General features: G+C 28.0%; 1 long non-coding RNA gene across 1 annotated transcript; it reads right to left on the bottom strand.

Annotated features, from left to right (window-relative positions):
- Positions 1-5,793: 5,793 nt before the first annotated feature.
- LOC136084362 (uncharacterized) lies at positions 5,794-6,452 on the bottom strand. Its single transcript, XR_010640512.1, has 2 exons — positions 6,063-6,452; positions 5,794-5,990 (listed from the first exon to the last, which is right to left on the bottom strand). It is a non-coding gene; the product is annotated as an uncharacterized LOC136084362 (long non-coding RNA).
- Between the last annotated feature and the right edge of the window lie 12,743 nt (positions 6,453-19,195).

The following is a 19,195-nucleotide window of genomic DNA, read 5'->3' as shown; positions in this document are numbered from 1 at the left end:
GTATAATTAAAAGAATTCACAACAACTGCGTTGTATGCGCTTTAGACGAAGTGAGTAAAAGATACAGCCAGTTTAATAAATCTGGCAACTCCTCTCCACATTCTCCTATATCAGATGATGAACATACAAAAGATGAATACTCTAACGAATTGCTTCAAAAAATATTAAACTCCAAACGAGCAAATCTCGATTCTAGCTCAATTGAAAAATGTTTCAATAATAGCAATTTTAAACACCTTTTAAACGAGCCTCAGCTTTGCTTTGACCATCAGAATCATTTTGAAAAATTAAAAAAAGACTATATGGATCAAAAAGACTGTATAGCAAAATATTATCATTCAAAACTTGTAGTTTTGGTCATGGAATCACAACCTAATAAAAGCCAGTTTGAAGCAGAAGGTGATCAAACAGACGGTTTTATAGATACGTTTAGTACAAAAGTGCTGCCAGCCGCTTCAACTCTAATTAAAAAACTCGAGGCAATTTTGCGAAAACAAACTGTTAAAAGAAGCATTGACGGAATAATAAAAGAAGAACCGACGGATAAAAAAACTTTATTTGTTAATATTTTACACGCTGTTGTAACAATATTTATTTCAAGTTTTTTTAGTATTGAAGAATAATGTGCTCAAATGAGTCTTTAATTTCGTATTTTTCTCAACCTGCGTATAAGAATTATTTTAAAGGTGTGTATGGCTTTGACGAATTAAGTCGATCCACAGCCCATATCGACATTATTAAACGCATGAACAAAAACGGTTCTTTTATTATTTATAACAATGAAACAAGTAAAGAAGATGGTCAACACTGGCGAGCGCTGATAAAATTGGATGACGGTCATTTTTTTTGCTTTGACAGTTTAGGTCCAGAAAGCGTTCTTCGTCAAATTCCTTTTCATCTAAGATATAACAGACATTTGTTTGAATCTGTAGACGAAGTTCAAACAAATTTAAAAATTAATACCTTGAATATAAATTATAACGAAATTGAAATTAATTCTTATATAAAAAACACAAAACATTTTCCGTACGAGTGGACACTTCATAATAAAGAATTTTATTGGTTTACACATTTCATCTTGAAATTTAGCGCAGAAACTGGACAACAAAATGTCATGTTATCTTACAACAAAAATTGCTATCAATGGAATAACAGTAGTTTGTGTGGCGCTTTCGCGGCATATTTTTTAACAATTTTATTTAACATACCTGATTACAGATATAGTTCATCATTTTACATACCTTTACTTGACACTTTGTTAAACCGTCATTTTTTTGAAATTTCTGAGCTTCATAATTCTGAACAAATTCTGCTAAAGATGGCTCCATTCTTTAAATTTGTAAAAAAAGAATTCTTTCCTTATCTTGATGCAACAGCCAAACGACTGTTTGAAAAAGACGTCTTGTTACCTTTATATTTCAAAAAACAAGAAAAACTGGAACGAGACTCGCTGTCGGCTATATCCAAAGACAAAACAATTAATCGTGATATATATGAAGCACAAATATTGTCTGATAATACTGTACGCAACATTTTAAAAAGTCACGATTTGCTTAGAACAAATAATGAAACACAATGGAACAAAATCTCAATGCAGGATTTATTAGCTATACCTTCTATAATGAATGAAGAAAATATTTATTTAATGCAAAACGAAGAAAAAAAACAAATATACTTGAATAATTTTTCTCGATTACAAACAATAGACAGATTTTTAGACAGACCTTGGGATGACGTCATCACAAAAGAACATTTAAAAAGGCTTTTTGATCTCAACTTGTTATAAAAAAAAATGCAAAGACAAGCTATATGTCCTTTACGCGACACTATCGAAGAACAATTGTGCAATACGTGTGGTGGTTACGGTCAATTATATTGTATTTTGGCAAAAGAAAATCAAAAAGCAGTTTTGGAAGAATTTAACAAATGTCTTGGCGTTATCAAGGACGATATATTATATGTTACATACGAGAAAAAGATGTTTAAGTTACCAAAGATTAACATAACTTGTGATTATTGCAACGGCAAAAAAAAAGTCTTTATTAAACGCAACAGAAACCAAAGTTTTCAAAAAATAAAAAAACATTTATTTTTGTATATACATTTTATTTAAATAAAAAATAAAATACAAGTTATAATTTTTTTCTTTATCGTACTTCAAAAGAGTAATCTTGCATATAAGGTTCGACAGCTTTTGTTAAATTTACCGTGTTTGGTTTTTTTCCTTTCCACGCTTTTTTTAAACTATACAAAAGAGAACCGACTTGCAAAGCGTTTGACACGTTTTTCGGAGTTATGTAATCGGCTAATCCGTGTCCCCGAGTTTTCTTCATTTTTCGTCTCAAAAAATGTCTTTTATTTTTAGCGCTTGTTTTTCTCATTCGCTTTCGAGTAGCCATATTTGAAATGTATCTTTTATCACTTCAATAAAGTCATTATATAGCATTTCAAATTTATTTTCTTTTTGCCGAATTATAAATGTAATAATAGCCATATCAGATGATCGTATTATTTTCATTTGATTGCTTGCGTCTACTCGGAAAAACAATTTAAAATTTTTATTTAAAGATTTTAACGTGCTATATGAAGAATCTAACGGTTGTAAATCCGAAACAGGCGAAGGCGAGGAAAAATTATTGTAAAACTCGGTCAAACATGTTTTGAAATCCATGATTAATACTTGTTATTTTTTTTAAAAGTCGCGTTATTTATTAAAAGATTTTAAAAGTCGCGTTATTTATTAAAAAAAAATTAAAATTCAAACACTGTTTAATTTTAAAAAAATACAATTTTGTTTTCTTATAATAAAGGCAATTTCTTTCCTTCATATAAAACTCTATCATTATATTTTACAATGTACATATTTAATGCTACAACATATTCAAGTTCGAATCCGCCTAAAAAAGAAGTTAAACTCGAATCACCTTCATTTACATTACCACATATCATCTCGACCAAATGACCGTTTAAATATGAAAATAAAACAATATATTCTCCGCGATTCGAAACATCCATTCTGATATTTCTGATGTATCCTTTAACATCGCGTTTCATGTCTTTTACCAACAAAGAAAATGTTTTTACGTCATTTTGCACAATAGTAAAAAATGCGTTTAAAAAACAAGTTGAACATTTTTGTTTCTGATGATGAATAGTGCCAATTCGATGACAGCGTTTATACATTTTTTCTTTTAAAATATAGTGTTAAACAGTGGTCCAAGCAATGGTATACTACCAAGTACGCTTCCTAAAATGCCTTGTCCGCGTTTTTTATAGTGTTTTTGAGTGTTTACTCTTCCTCGTTTTTTAAATCTCCTCCTTCCATGATATTGTCGCGATTTTTTCATTTTTTGTTTTTTAAAACACGTTTTCCGACTAAATTTAATCTTTAACTTTCTTTTGTCTTTTTATACTGGCTTTTTTATTTTTTTATTTCAAATCAAGTCTTTTTGACATATTCAATACTTTATTTTTTATCTTACTTTAAGTTCTTCATGGAGGATTATTTGGTTTTGTTGATAAAATATTTTGTTAATATAAAATTTATGTAAACATTTATCTAATGTTTTTTTGTCAAGACCCATTTATATATCGGCTGTCCTGCACGTCCATTTTTGATGTTTTGTCTATTTCTTTTATACGTTGCCTTTGTTTTTCGCTTGCAATAAAGAATTTTTTTACAATCCAATTGATCTACAACTACTTGTAGATCTTTCATTCCCATTCCTAAATTTAATAAATTTACTGGTGGAGGACTGGCAGGAAATACTCTAAAATCAATTTCTCGCCTAGATGCTATTGACCTTGTTCTTGACATTTTTTTCATAAATTGTGTACATTTTGTTAAAATATATTTATACGAAATTTATAAAAATATTTAATTTTACGCTGTATTTTTTCTTCTATATACACGTTTAATTAACTTTACTTTTTTACACAATTGTAATAATTATTTAAAATAATATTTTGTGCCTCCCAACACTACCTTACTTTTACACCTTATTTGTCTTACTTGCATATCTTACTTAGTAGACCTACTTTACTTTTCGAGTATTTTTTTCTTCATTTTAACTTGCTTATTTTTCCTGCTTATTGACTTGTTTTGTTTTTTTATAAAAAAGTTTTGTGTCCCCGACACTGCCTTACTTGACCTTACTAATCATCTTACATACTTATTGTCTTACTTAGGAGTAGTATTGTCTTACTTATGAGTATTAACTTGCTTACTTATTTTCCTGCTTACTAACTTATTTTTATTTCTTACTTAATTTTTTTTTGCATGCTTAATTTTTGCCTGCTTACTTATAACTTCCAAGACAGACATTTTAACTGACTTATTTTTCTTGCTTAGTGACTTGTTTTTATTTTTTGTAAAAAATTTTGTGTCCCCGACACTGTCTTACTTAGCCTTACTTATTCATCTTACTTACTTATTGTCTTACTTATGAGTAGGCCTACTTTTTTTTATTTAACCGCGGTTAACTTGCTTACTTATTTTCCTGCTTACTAACTTAATTTATTTCTTACTTATTTTTATTTTTGCATGCTTATTTTTTGCCTGCTTACTTATAACTTTCTAGACAGACATCACCAAGTCTCGTGTATTCACCAGAACTTTAGTGTTAACATATAACTTTCTAGACGGACATCACTAAGTCTAGTGCACTCACTATGACTATAGTGTTTTGACATATAACTTTCTAGACATTACATCACTAAACCGTACGGTTATAGTGTTTTTACACATAACTTTCTAGACAATACATCACTAAACCATACGGTTATAGTGTTCACTAAACCATACGGTTATAGTGTTTTTACATTTAATGACATGATAAAGATCGAAGTTTAAGGGTGAAGCTGAGATTTGAACCCACGAACGGTTCATGAATGGCGATTACAACATAGTGCAGAATGCGAACGCACTATGCTACGTATACGTGATGTGTTTATGTACTTTGAAATCTTTTAAATTATTGTTTCGCTCTAAGAAAGAGAACAGTTCTTTGTTTTTCTAAACACTTTTCTCAGAAATCATTACTCTTTGAAGAGAATGAATAGAAAAAGAAAAAGGGTTTATAAAGCTGAACAAACATTAAAGTTTATTAAAGTTTTTTTTAATTATTTTGATCAGAAATAAAAAAAATGTTTGTTATAACATATATTTAATATTTCTTTCAACTACATAATTCTTTTGTAATAATTTATAAAAAAATAAATATAGCTGAGCAAACATTACTTGTTTTTTTCAGATAAATAGCAGGTTGTTTTGAAAAAATATCAATTCGCCACAATGAACACAGCAGAAGTTATCACTAAATTCGACGATAAGGATATGGAATTCTATGAAAGGGTGTTGAAACCGGACGGAGTACCTATGGAGGATTTTATTGCGGCTTATGATTTGGTCATGAGTTCAATGAAAGAAAAAGAAGTTAAAGTAATTGATTTAACAGTCGAAGAAAATGAAGTCAAAGACAACGTTGAAAAAGTTGAAGATGAAGAATCAATCGACTTTAAAGTTACAGAGGTAAATATTTTTTAACCATAAAAATAAGTTTTGCTTTTTTTTTATTTTTTTTTAATTTTCTTTCACTTTTTTTAGAGAAAAAAAAAGAAAAGAAGAAGCAAAAGTTATAAAGCGCGGAACAATAAAAGAAAAATTTTATATATTTTAAAAAAATACAGCGTGTAACATTATAAATATTTTTTTTTTTACAATTTTTTTGAGAATATATTTAGTTTTTTGTTTAATTTTCCATGTATATAATTTTCTTCTGTTTGTCGCCAACGTTTTATTTTTTTACCGACTCTTCCCAGTTTTCGATTTGTTTTGTTATCTTTATATTTTTTATTTGTATTACGTTTGCACATAACTATGTTTTTACAGTTGCTAGGAAGATTTTGTTGAAGAGTAATCGGATTATTTGTTTGTGTTAATTTTGAAAACTTTAAGCGTGGCACCGTAGCTTTTGATCGCGCCATATATTCTAAAAATAAATTTTTTATTTTATTTAAAAAATATTCAAACTGTTTTTTTTTTTTTAAATAAAAAAAGTTACCGGCTGTTTCTTTAGTTCTAGGCGTATATCTTATTTTTGCCATCAATAAAACTATTTAAAAATTTTTTCTTTTATATATATATATATATATATATATTTTTGGCAGTAACAATATAACTTGCTTTGTTTAGAATATAAAAATGAGTATAAATTCGAGAAGAGAATTGGAAAAAAGTATTGAAAATGTTGTGGGTGCTCGGTGGAAAGAAATGGCCAAGTATTTTGGATTTGCTGATAATACCATAGAAATCATTGATCACGATTACTTGCGTATTTACGATAAATTTTCAAGAGTATTTCAATTATTATTTCAACGCGAACAACACGAATGGGCAATCATAAACATTGTAAACAGTTTAAAAATATGGCTAAACGATGAAAAAAACCGTCTTGAACACGACGAACTGTTTATAAGCAATTTAAACGCGTTGATTATTAAAGTTGATAATTAATAATTAATAGATTATTTATAAAATTTTGTAAATTTTCTCGGAAAAAATCTTTCTAAATTTTTTTTTTTTTTTTTTTCGAAAAATACCTTTAATATTTTCTCAGAATTTTATCAATGAAAATCATTTTCTCTTTAAATTTGTTTTTACAGTTTACTGTCATTTTTTATTTTAATCCGATCATTTAATTTTGTCGTTTCACACTTGTTTAATAAATATTTACTTTTTTTATATAAGTTTAAAGTTTAGAAAAAAAAATATTTCACACTTGAAATTTTCAATTAAAAAAATGGAACCGTTTATCAAGTAAGTTTTGTTTTTTAAAAAATGTTTTTTTTTTTTTTGTGTATTTTCTTTTTCAAAAATGGGCTCATAAATTAATTCTTTAGTCGCAAAAACACTGAAAAAATATGCTGCTGTTATTGTGGAATGTTGCAAAATATCGAGAACCTGCTTGATCATCAACAAAACTGTTTGGAAAAAATTAATTCGACTTCTTGCTTTTGCTGTGGAATCAATGTAAATAATTTAGAAACGCACGAATGCCGATATAAAGAAATTCAACCAAGCACCTTTTTGTGTTTTTTATGCGTCCATCAAATACCAACTGAAATAATGGCAAACCATGTCACAGATTGTTTATCACATTTAGAAGAAAGATTTATAATAAAGGCAACTGAAAATATAAACGAAACCATAAAATCAAACACAAATGTCTTTAACAAAATAATCAATAACTGTATGCTTTCACTTTCCAATTCAAACAAACAAATTGCTCAACTGTCAAGTTTGGTCACTTGCAAAAATAAAGAATTTGAAAATCATGTCAAAAGCTCAACAGAATACTTGACAAATTTGATAAACGAAAAAAATGAAGAAATTGCAAATTTAAAATCTCTTGTTTGCGATATGAAAATATCAAAAGAAAATTTTCCAATCACTGATAATCAAATTATCAAATGTGACCAAATGGATCTCAGATTACTGTCCAATGAACCGTTTTATTCCGACCCTGCTTACACCACAGACGGTTATTTTTATCGAATAAAAATGTATGGGTACGAAATTGCTGAAAAAAAAATGGCCATTTACTTTCAACTTTTGCAATCTCCACATGATCACGTTTTAAAATGGCCGTTTAAAAGAAGAGTTATTGTTACTCTGCGAAATAATGGTCACGAAATGAAAAAGGAAATATCATTTGGTAATTATAACCAAGGTCAACTTGAAAATGCCGGATATTGTCGATACTTTTACCAACCTGTTCATGAATATAATCCGGCTATCGGATATACAGAATTTATAAATCACGAACATTTGAAAAATTTTATTGTAAACAACATGCTGTTTATTAATGTATCTATTGAAAATCACATTTAAATATTTTTTTTAAGTTGTATTAAATAATTGATATTAAAACTTTTTTATTCTTTAGCAAAAAAAATGATTGAAAAATATTTCAGAGAACTTGCAGATCATCTTACGAGCGACAACACACGTAGTTTAAAATTTTGTCTATCTATACCGCTCCGTTTGAAGGAACAAATAAAAGATGGCATTGATTTAATGGAACACTTTAACACATATTCCATTTATCACGACAACAAAGAATTCATATCACCTGAAAGCAAATTCAATCTTTTATTAGAAATGTTAGCAATAATCGGAAGAACGGATTTATATATAAAATATAAGAAGAAAATTCCTCAATTGCCGACATATGAAGACTGGATAAATTTATCAAATGGTCAGACGCCAAAAGCAGCGATAATTGACGGTCATTCAAACAAAAGCAATTATCCGGTCGAAGTTGTGGTTGCAAAACAAAAAGAACTTTTAAATATTTATAGCAAATGATACTTTATAATATTAAGAATAAATATTAACTTTAATTTTTGTTGTTATTCACACACAGTATAATATATATTATAATTATTTTTGTCATTTTTTTTTGTTTTAGAACCAACTAAAAAAAATGCTCACAAAAATAAGGTAAATTTACAAAGACATTTAAACGTTTTCAGAAAATTTCAAAGATAAGTTACCAAACTGCTCGAAGATTCTTTGCCAACGCTGAGATTAGCAAATTTAAATCAAAATTGAACAAAGAAAAAAAACCAAAAAAGAAAATATGACGGAGAAAGAAAGGAAGACTCTTAAAAGAAAATACAGCGGCAATTTATTTGTTATCAAACACAAACGTCCTCGAATGATAATGGAAAATGGAGAACATAGTTCATTTAATCCAAAGTTGAGACGATACACATACTACACTAAAATGTTTATTAATAAAGCTCAGATATGGCTTGATAAAGATAATCTTTCTCGCACGTTTCAAGAACTTTATACCGACAAACCGATACTTTCTTTATTAGATTTATGTAAACGCAAAATGGTATTTATTCGAATAAAAAAAGAAATGACAAATTTAACTCAAAATGTACTTTGTGTGCTCGAAAAACATTTTGATAAAAAAACTCTTCTTTACTACCTCGAAAAAAGAAAAGAAAATTCGATGAAAAAAAAAGTTGCCAAATATATACTAAAAACTGATAAAGTATCAACAAAAAACTTGGAAAAGTTTATAAAACCTCATTTAAAATTTTTTATTTTGCAGCATAATGTTTTAATAAATTTAGTTTATTTATTTGCACAAGTATATTATGAAACTGAATATTCAAAAAAAAAATATTATCACTTGAATAAAGATTATCTGCACCATTTTTTTAAAATTATTTTAAAAACTATTGAATGGTTTACCGATCAATATAACTTTGTCATTTATGAAAAATTTATTTGTAATAATAGTATACTCGATTATCTTTAATAACAGTTTTTTTTTTTTTCAGAATGAAAAACATTAAAAAATACACTCAAGAAATTGGTGACACGGAAAATTATGAAGAACCTAATGTTGATTTTTTTTGTGTTTTTCATCGAGATTTAGAAGAAAATATAGTCTGGGAAGAAATAATTAAACGGAAAAAAGCAAAACGAGAAAACAAGTTTATTCCTTATTCTTACTATTTAAAAGAAGTGGCACAAAACACAAGAATTTGGTTTAATATTGACATTTACGATCAAATCATGAAAGAAATAAAATGTTACCCCAATGGAGAAATTGATTTGTCATTAAAACAACTCTGTTTAAGAAAATTATCAATAAAAAAGTTAAAAAATAAAATGGAAGCAGTCATGGATGAAATTGAATCTATTTTGGTCAATTTCAAATTTAATTTTGACAAAATCTTGCGGAGATTTCATGACGAATATGGTTTTTCTGAATATAGGACACATAGAATATTTATAAAAAATTTAAACTATACTCGCGGGCCGTATTGGCTATGGAGAACTTCTACAGATTTGTCTTTTTTTATTATACAAAAAGCTTTAATAAAAGGACTTCAAAGTATTTTTAGTTGTATTTTTGCAGAAATAAATTTTAAACCTTGTTTGGTTAACCAAGGCAAAAAATATCTTGACAATATATTTAATATTATTTTAAAAACTATTTATTGGTTAAAAAATCAATACGAATTTATAAATGCAAATTATTTTCTTAACCATAAAATAATTTACGAATATTTTGTATAATTTTTTTAGATGGATAAAAAAATTATGAAAAAAGGAAGAACAGGAAAAAGAAACAGGTATTGCAAAAAAAAAGAAACGGAAAACACAATCTCAACTAAAGGTATGTATACAGTTACATTTATAAACATGTCAAACTTGAGCACAACCTAATCACTTTTTTTTTCTTTTTTAGAAATAAATTATGCCTACAAAAAAACAAAAAACGAAAAGGAGAAAGATATGAAAAGAAAAAAAATGAAAGAGCTTGAGAAAATTAAAAAAGACTTTGACAAACCGGAAAAAAGATATTTTTGCTCTGGTTGCTGTTTATGCAGTTGGCCAGAAAAACCATGCTGCTGGAAAGAGTGCTCGTTTATATGGGATATAGACGAACAATGTGCGGGATGTCATTTTTGCATCCCACATTTAAAACAAGATGTTTTTTTAAACTGTAAATAGACTTTATTATAATACATTTTTATTTCATATTTTAATACTTTTTCTTTTTACAACAAGTCAATTTTCAAGATTATTTACTTTTTTATTGCAAAATTAGTATTTTTTATAGCTGTATTCTTTTATATCATGTCTGAAGCGGCCGAATAACAAAAAAGTTTTTTGATTTTTTAAAAAATCTTTTTTCCACCATGACTCTCTTTAATTTAATACACAGGGAAACTATAGTGCGTGCTATCGTACGGAATACCATTATGATACTTGATCGTGCTATCGTCTTGAGGGTTGTACGGTTTCACGACTAATACTTTTTCGGCTGCTTAAACTGTTGCAACGGTTTATTTTTCTCCATCTAAAAATAATGTCAATGCCGAGTTTTTATCGATTATTTTTATCGTTTTCTTGCGTTTTTTTTTTATACCATTTTTTCAACACCTTTTTATTAACAGATTCAAATTTATAAACTTGAAAATTTTTTTCCTTAAAGAATAACCCGTTTAAAAATATTTTTTTTAGATTAGAATAAAAATGCCAAACTATTCGCTATCATTGACACAAAAAGAAAAAGATTTTATTGCAGAAGAAGCGCTCAGTTCTGAATTATCTTACAACTGTAAAGAAATAATATAAAAACATTTTTTTTTTCTTTTTTAACCGCTTAATATATGGCAAACGACCCTATCGAGATTATAAACCGTTGTTTTTAATAAATTCAATAATATAAACGCAATTTTTTTTATTCTTTTATAAATCACCATGTCACAACATGCACACTGTGACAAGAATGACCCTGTCACGCATGCGTTATTTTCACTTGTCACTATGTCACCATGTCACCATGTCACCACTTGTCGCCATGTCACCACTTGTCACCATGTCACTTGTCACCATGTCACCATGTCACTTGTCACCATGTCACCACTTGTCACCATGTCACCACTTGTCACCATGTCACTTGTCACCATGTCACCATGTCACTTGTCACTTGTCACGATGTCACCATGTCACTTGTCACCACTTGTCACCATGTCACTTGTCACCATGTCACCATGTCACTTGTCACCACTTGTCACCATGTCACTTGTCACCATGTCACCATGTCACTTGTCACCACTTGTCACCATGTCACACCCCTTGACGCCCCATTTAACGCCACTTTTTTCAGTCCACCTTTTCGGTCACGTGAGAACCATTACAACCAATCACCTTCTTAGGGCGCAATTTTCATGATAATGATGATGAAAAAAAAAAAACCCCATCATAATATCTCATCACATGAGGTATTGCTACACCAGCTGCAGAGACAATGCAACACACTGTTACTATATTACCTCTTTCTCTAGATGTTATTTGCCCAACTTGCTTCGATCCCTTTGATGCAATGACACAAGGAGTTTTTTGCACAGTAGTAAAACCTGTCTCAATAAGATTAAAAATTTTAAATGATATTGCTTTAGACTCTGATATACCTTCTTATAATTTGTTAAAGAAAATACCAATAGTATACCGATTAAATGCTGATGCTCTTGCAATTGAAGTTGCCTCTGGTTTTCTAACAGATAGTTTTGGGTTTTTTTTTTTAAAATCCTGTTAACCAATCTCAAATAGGCTTTTTTTTGCTCTATCCAATGCAAGGGACTTTTTATTTTGTTTGCTTGAACCATTTCAAAAGCTAGAGCTCTTACTTGAACTGATGTAAGGCCATATAACATATCAGAACATGACTTTAGATAAGTGCTCAGTGTTTGTTCTTGTGCAACAGAGAAAATCATAGAATGTTTATAATTTGGCTGAAGATTAGCAGCTGGGTATTGACACTTTTTTTTATATACCTATGAAGTGCAGACTTAGAAATGCCAGCTGAATATGCTGCTTCTCTAAGGCTTATCCCATTTTCCACTTCGGCCGCAGCAACTTTCAAAATGTTTTCTGAAACATGTGGAGATTCACTTTTTATTTTATAAACTCTAGGCATGACCTGAAAATTAAAAGAAATTAGGTTTGATAAAAAAATATTGATTTTTTATGGTATTCAGGTCACTGTTATTACTATATCTTATATCAGGCAATTATGAAATTATGATTTTAAGATTAAAAAAACTTTTATGCATGGCTTTTGCTTTCCAAATACTTTCAAATTATTGATGTAAAAAAAATTCTAAAATTGCTCCAAACAATAATGACGAATCAAATCAAATTTATCTTTAATGAAGATTTCTCTTTCCAAATTTTGCTTTAAATCAACTGAATAAGAACTAAAACTAAGATTAAATTTTCAATAAAGCGTCTCAATGTTTTAATTTTGAAAATTATAAAAAATTGTAGCTAAAATATTCTAGAAATTTCCGCAATTAAATAACGCATAACTGTAAAGGAGAAGTGGGACAGCGGGTTTTTTCTTTGTCCCACTTCACCCCTATGTAGGGAAGACGAAATAAAACTAAAATTATAGCCACACAGTTAAAGGTAAAATATAAATTTAATTATTAAATGTTGGATGATAAGTGCATTTCCTACAAAATAGAAAAAAAGGGCAACAACAGTCTAAAATAAATACATACATTAGTTACTAGACTGTTAGCAAAAGTACTTTTTTGTGGTACTTTTAAAAAAAAGGGTTTTCACCACGCTCAGGGAGGGGAAATGATGTCTACAAAAAAGAGCACATGAAATCTTTACGATTACATTAAATAAGAATAATTAGGCGCTGCTGCGAAATAAAATTTTAGAGGTGTCCCACTTCTCTTGCGTCCCACTTCTCCCCACTCTCCTATATTCCCACTTCTCCCCCACTCTCCCCACTCTCCTCCCACTTCTCCCCACTTCTCCCCACTCTCCTATATATTTATATATATATTCCTCTCCTATATATTTATCTATATATATATCTCTCCTATATATTTATATATATATTCTCTCCCACTTCTCCCCACTCTCCTATATATTTATATATATATATATATATATATATATATATATATATATATATATATATATATATATATATATATATATATATATATATATATATATATATATATATATATATATATATAGCCGAATCAATTTCTTTTTCTAATCTTAAGTTTATTTGCAACAATTGGTTAATCCTATAATCCCTTTTAAGTTCTCTTTTTTTGACATTTCTGACATTATATTTTGACTAGATTGCTTGATACTTTCTTTTATATTCAAAACATCTTCTATTAATTTGAGTATTTTGCAATGAAAGATGATTAATTCTTCGTTTATATTTCTTTATTGATAGGTCAAATCACCAGGTAATATTGGGAGTTTTTTTATCCAAATTGGAAACTCTTCATTAACTTGAGTTTCAAGAAGAAAATTATTAGAACCATTTCCAAAAGAGATGTATACAATAGACGTTGGGGTAACAGAGCACGAAAAATCATCATTAGCAACTTGCAAGGTTACATCAGAAGATACAAAATCAGTAACTTGATTTGGAACAATTTCACTATTTTGGATAGAAGTAGGGGTAGAACAAGCATTAGAAAGTAATAAATCAACATAATAAAATGCAACATTCAAAGAGATAACAGAGCTTAAAAAATTACTCTGTCAAGTCAAAGTTTTTGGCACAATTTAATTTTGCAATGAAATCTTTTGACTTTTGAAGGCACTTGGTTAGCATAATTCTAGATATAGGATATTTAAACAAAGACGTAAAAAATACTGAAAACTGCGGCAATGTGAAGTTATAATTATCTTTTTCTTTACAAATTTGTAAAAAATGGCGATTGGTTAAAACCAAATCTAGGTTTTTGAGGGATACAATATTTAGATAATCCTTAAACAGTGTTGGATGCTAAAATTAAAAGTAAACTTAATTTAAGTTAAATTAAGAAAAAGACGAGGTGAATCATTACACTTTGGTTTCAAGAAATAGAATTATTTAAATGAAAATTCCTAATTTAAAATTTTGACTTACTTTCTTGACTTATAGATGGAGCAACCATTTTGTTGAGACTATTAATGATGTCAGCACCTTAAATAAGGGAAAAAAATGAAGATTTTAACTTTCTGTAAGACTACAGACCTTTTACCTGGAAAAAAGGAAATGATTTATTTTCCTTTGATAAAAGTTTCAAAAAATATGCTTTCACTTTTAATTTAATTTGCATAAATTAACCAAAACAAACGCTAAAAATCAAAACAGATAACGTTATTAAATACGCTAAGAAATGCATATATATATACACATAATTTATATATGCAAATCCTTAGTACCAATTCTTTAGTTATACTTAAATAAATACTTTTTTTGAATAGAGGAAAGGCCAAACTTACCATTTCTGCCTGGACTTTTTTTTTCTATATAAATCAACCTTGAAGTTTTTAAACGCTGAGAACTAAAACCTTTTGTATAAATGTTATAAAACGTCCGGATTCCATCAGATTCCTCGTCCTTTTCTTAAAAATTACGGAAAATTTTGTATAAACTAGTTTATTTTTTGTAAAAATTAGATGTGTTAAAGTTCTACAGAATCCTTACCTTTAAAAGCTTCGTTTTAAAAAAATGTTCTTACTGCGAGTTTTTTTTATGAAAAGTGGTCTCAAGACATGGATAATATATAATCAAAGCCATTCAAAGCTTAGTACTTTCTATATACAGTTGGATAGAGGTTGAGTAACTAATGCAAAAAACCTCAAGACGCTTGCTTAACCATCCAAAAATATATAAGAGAGCAAAGTTTATGAAAATTACAAGTTTTTTGTCAAACGTCAAATGTTTTTTGTTAAGCCGTGGAGTCGCTAGCATAGAGAGATACAATAAGATACAGAACTAAGTTTATAACTGTGAATATTGTTTGTGAACAATGTAAAAATTTTTCCATTATAACTAGGCTTAAACTTTTTAAAATTTTTTTATTTACTCGTTAATAAATATTTCACAAAAACGATTTTTCCCAAATTTAGTTTCAATAACACACCCATTGTCTTTCCTTGGTTTAGTTCTATATAATAAAATATTTGGTTTAACTCTAATTTATTTAACAGAGTTCTCTTTGAATAACTGATAATTAGCTATTTTATGTTTAGCAGATCTTCTTTCAAAATATTGTCGGATACTTTATAATTAAATATATGTTAATGCGCTATTGGAAACAGAGATGTTGTCTTTTGACCATTAAAATACATCTTTAGAGATTATTTTGTTTTCATCGCTGTCGAGTTCCTAGTTTGAAATTATACAAAATGTTGCATTTAGTGGAATGCTTGGGCTTTTAAAAAAGCTAGAACCAGCAGCAATATTTATAGAGTTAATTATATATTCTTTTACTTATGCATACCTGTAAAGTATACTTCAAACCATCTTTTCTAAGAAATTCAATTAAAATATTTGTTTATATTAAAATACACTTATTCTCCAACGGAGATAATAAGATTTGTATAAGACTTTGATGTAAATGTAATTAATTATAAGAGAGAAAATTATTATCGATGCCAGCAAGCCACAAAATAATGAAAAAATAGAAAAACTATGAATTGCGAGTTTTTGATTTTTCTGCGCATACAAACACCATAATGCATTGCGTGAAATAATAAGTGAATAAATGAATATTTTCGGTTGCCGTATCATCTTTTGTTTTAATATATTGTCGCTAAACATTAGCCGACTCTGCGTCCTTATGTTTTAGGGATGTTAGATTTTTTATTTATTTAATGCTTTGATATAACAATGGTCAGTTATGACAGAGCAGAAGTTTTTGAATTTGTCGGACTAAATATTTTAGATTTATTAGGTAAAATAATCAATATAAATGATTTATCACGACGATGGTTTAATAGTAATGCGTAAAAATTCTGGTCCACAGCTCGATAAAATTAGAAAAGATATTATTTTAATTTTTTAAAATATTGGTTTTCGAATCGAAACAAACATTGTTTTAAAAAGTTTGAACTTTCGTGACGTCACATTTAACCTCTCCTTAAATTCTTATTAGCCTTTCGAAAAACCAAACGACAAATATTTGTATATTAATATTAAAGCTTAATATATAAGCTTTTATGTTTTTATATAGATTGCATATAGTGTATTCTGGCATATACCATCTGTAGGCTGAGACATATTGAAGCCTGCTGCAGAAAGATTTTCTTTTATTGCTTCTTGCGTACAAAGATTGTTTTCTTATACGCAAAATTTAATAATATTTTTTATTTAAGCGTTTATAGGTCTTTTACCTAGTTTTTTATCAGAAGTCAACTTGAATGCAGTCATTTTGTTGAATTCTCCTCTGTTAAACTTAACAACAATATTTTGAACTGTGTGGATAGATAAATTTAGAGAAGTGGGAATGCTTGTTGAAGATAAATTAAAAGAAGTGGGAATGTTTGTTGTAGATTCATTTCTTTCAACTAAATGTTTAAGCATTTTAATGTGCTATTTTCCAACATTTTCCCTTGTTTCATGATATGATGACAAAGCTATTTTCTCTTCCATCCATAGGGTAAATATTTGAGTAAAAATAATAACTACAAATAGTTAAATTTAAATCTAGATAAACAAATTTTTAGATAAATAATAACTTAATCAATCAATAAAAATAATAATAAAATTAAACAAAGATTTAATACTAAGTTAAATAAACCATCATCAAAGGTAAAAAGTTTTCATCTTAAGTATTTTTAACCTCGTTTACAAGGAAACAAGAACAATTTGTTTTGAAAAAATTGTAATCGTGGAAAGAATGTCAGTTTGATTTGTGTTGTTTAAACAATGGGAGTGCTGCCTTATGAAATAAAAACTAGAATGCAGATTCATTTTGTACTTATATTACCACACTGTTGGCACCAGCGATTAGGAACGCAGATGTGGAAGCGCCGGTGTTTATTATGGACAATTGTAAATTCCACTAAAATCTTTGTGTTAGGCAAACATTAGCCTCTCATTGCATAGCTATTAAGTATCTGCTAGCATACACACCATAGCTTATCCAATAGAATTATTTTTTCTTCTTCTTTAAAAAGATATTTAAAGAATTATAAAAGGTCACAATAATACTTCGCTAAACAAAAAAGAAATCTTAAATGAAAAAACTACAAAAAAGTGTAGTTGTAAACAAAATAAATTATTGTCAAATGAGTAAATGTCGTTTATCAAAAAATTTGGTAAAAACATGTGTTGTCTCTTCTCAGAAGTTACCTGATAAGCAATATATTAGAATTACAATATATTGGCATAAAAATATATTGGCATAAGGTTGAATGGAACAAAACATTTTGGCAATCATAAGCAATCCTTTAAAAATAAAAGGTATTCAAAAGACAACATGCTGTAAAAATATATATGGGAGTTAAAAGATAAAAATATTGATGATTTTATATTGAAATGGTCAATCCTCAAAACAGCAACTGCATATAAAAATATTTATAAAAAATGTATATATGCACACAAAAAAAATTTTGATATATTACACATGCAAATCAAAAATGTTTGTTAAACAAAAAATTGTAATTGATTTCTAAATGCAGGCACGAAAATAAGTTTTCTCCTAAAAAACTATAAAAACAAATGAGCTTAAATAATAGTTACATTAAATCCCTCAATTAAAAAAATATTTAAAAAAAAACCAGAAGGAATCAATTACTTTTTTTTCGACTTCACACCCCTGTTTCTCACAGCCAGTACAGTTGTTGCAACAACATCAACAGTGCTAACCCAACATCAGCAACTTCTGCTAAAGTAAATAAGTAATTTGTAGTTTTTAAAGGTTATCATAAAATTAAAATTTAGAATTTTATTCATTACATTTTATTTTTAGGTTTACTGTATTAAGTCTTATTGACATTTGGAAAATTGAACAAGGGGCTCGCAGGGGATGCATCCTTACCATAGATAGGCTTGCAGAAATAGACTGTTTTATATATTTATGTAAGTTTTAAATAAGGTTAAAAAAATAATGTTTTCTCAGTAAAATTTTATTTATTTGCTTGCAGCTGGTGAACTTTTTTTAAAACAACTATTTCTTTGACTTAAATTACACTGGTAGATCAGAGTTTTTTTTAAATATGTTTAACTTAAAATAATTGCTTTTTTTACAAAAGTTAGTACACAAAGTGTTACAACATTTGACAAAGTTGGTGTTAATCTCAAAAAACCTTGGCTTTAACACATTCAAATTCTATGTAGCTCATTCCAAAACCAAGTCATTAGATAATTTGTTATTTAAATTTGATAAACATGCATTTCAAGGTCTGTCATAAAACGAATTTTTCACAAACATTATTTTATGTATTTTAAATTTTAAATTAGTGATAGTTTTAATAAGAACTTTTAAATATTTGTAATAGTTTTAATTTATACTCATAACACCGTAAATACACATTAAAGTGTATTTACGATGTATAAGTATATTAGGTATAACACCATAGTTACGCATTAAATATGTAAATATTTATTTGAGAAACAATGTTTCTCGTATAAATATTTATGCATTTTTTCTTTGGATTTGTAATTTTGTAAGAATATATTGGCCAATTTTGCTTTGTTTTGTTTTTTTTTATTTCTGTTATTATCACCTTTAGCTTTATTTATATTTTTATTCAAGAATTTACTCGTTTTTATTCTTACAAAGGTGCGCAGTAAATCAAATAAACAAAAATATCTCATAGCCAAAGTGCCGATTTTTT

This window comes from Hydra vulgaris, chromosome 08 (assembly GCF_038396675.1).
Source record: "Hydra vulgaris chromosome 08, alternate assembly HydraT2T_AEP".
Taxonomy (NCBI): Eukaryota; Metazoa; Cnidaria; class Hydrozoa; order Anthoathecata; family Hydridae; genus Hydra; species Hydra vulgaris.
Note: the sequence above shows the minus strand (reverse complement) of the source record. Positions and strands in the feature narration are given on the sequence as shown.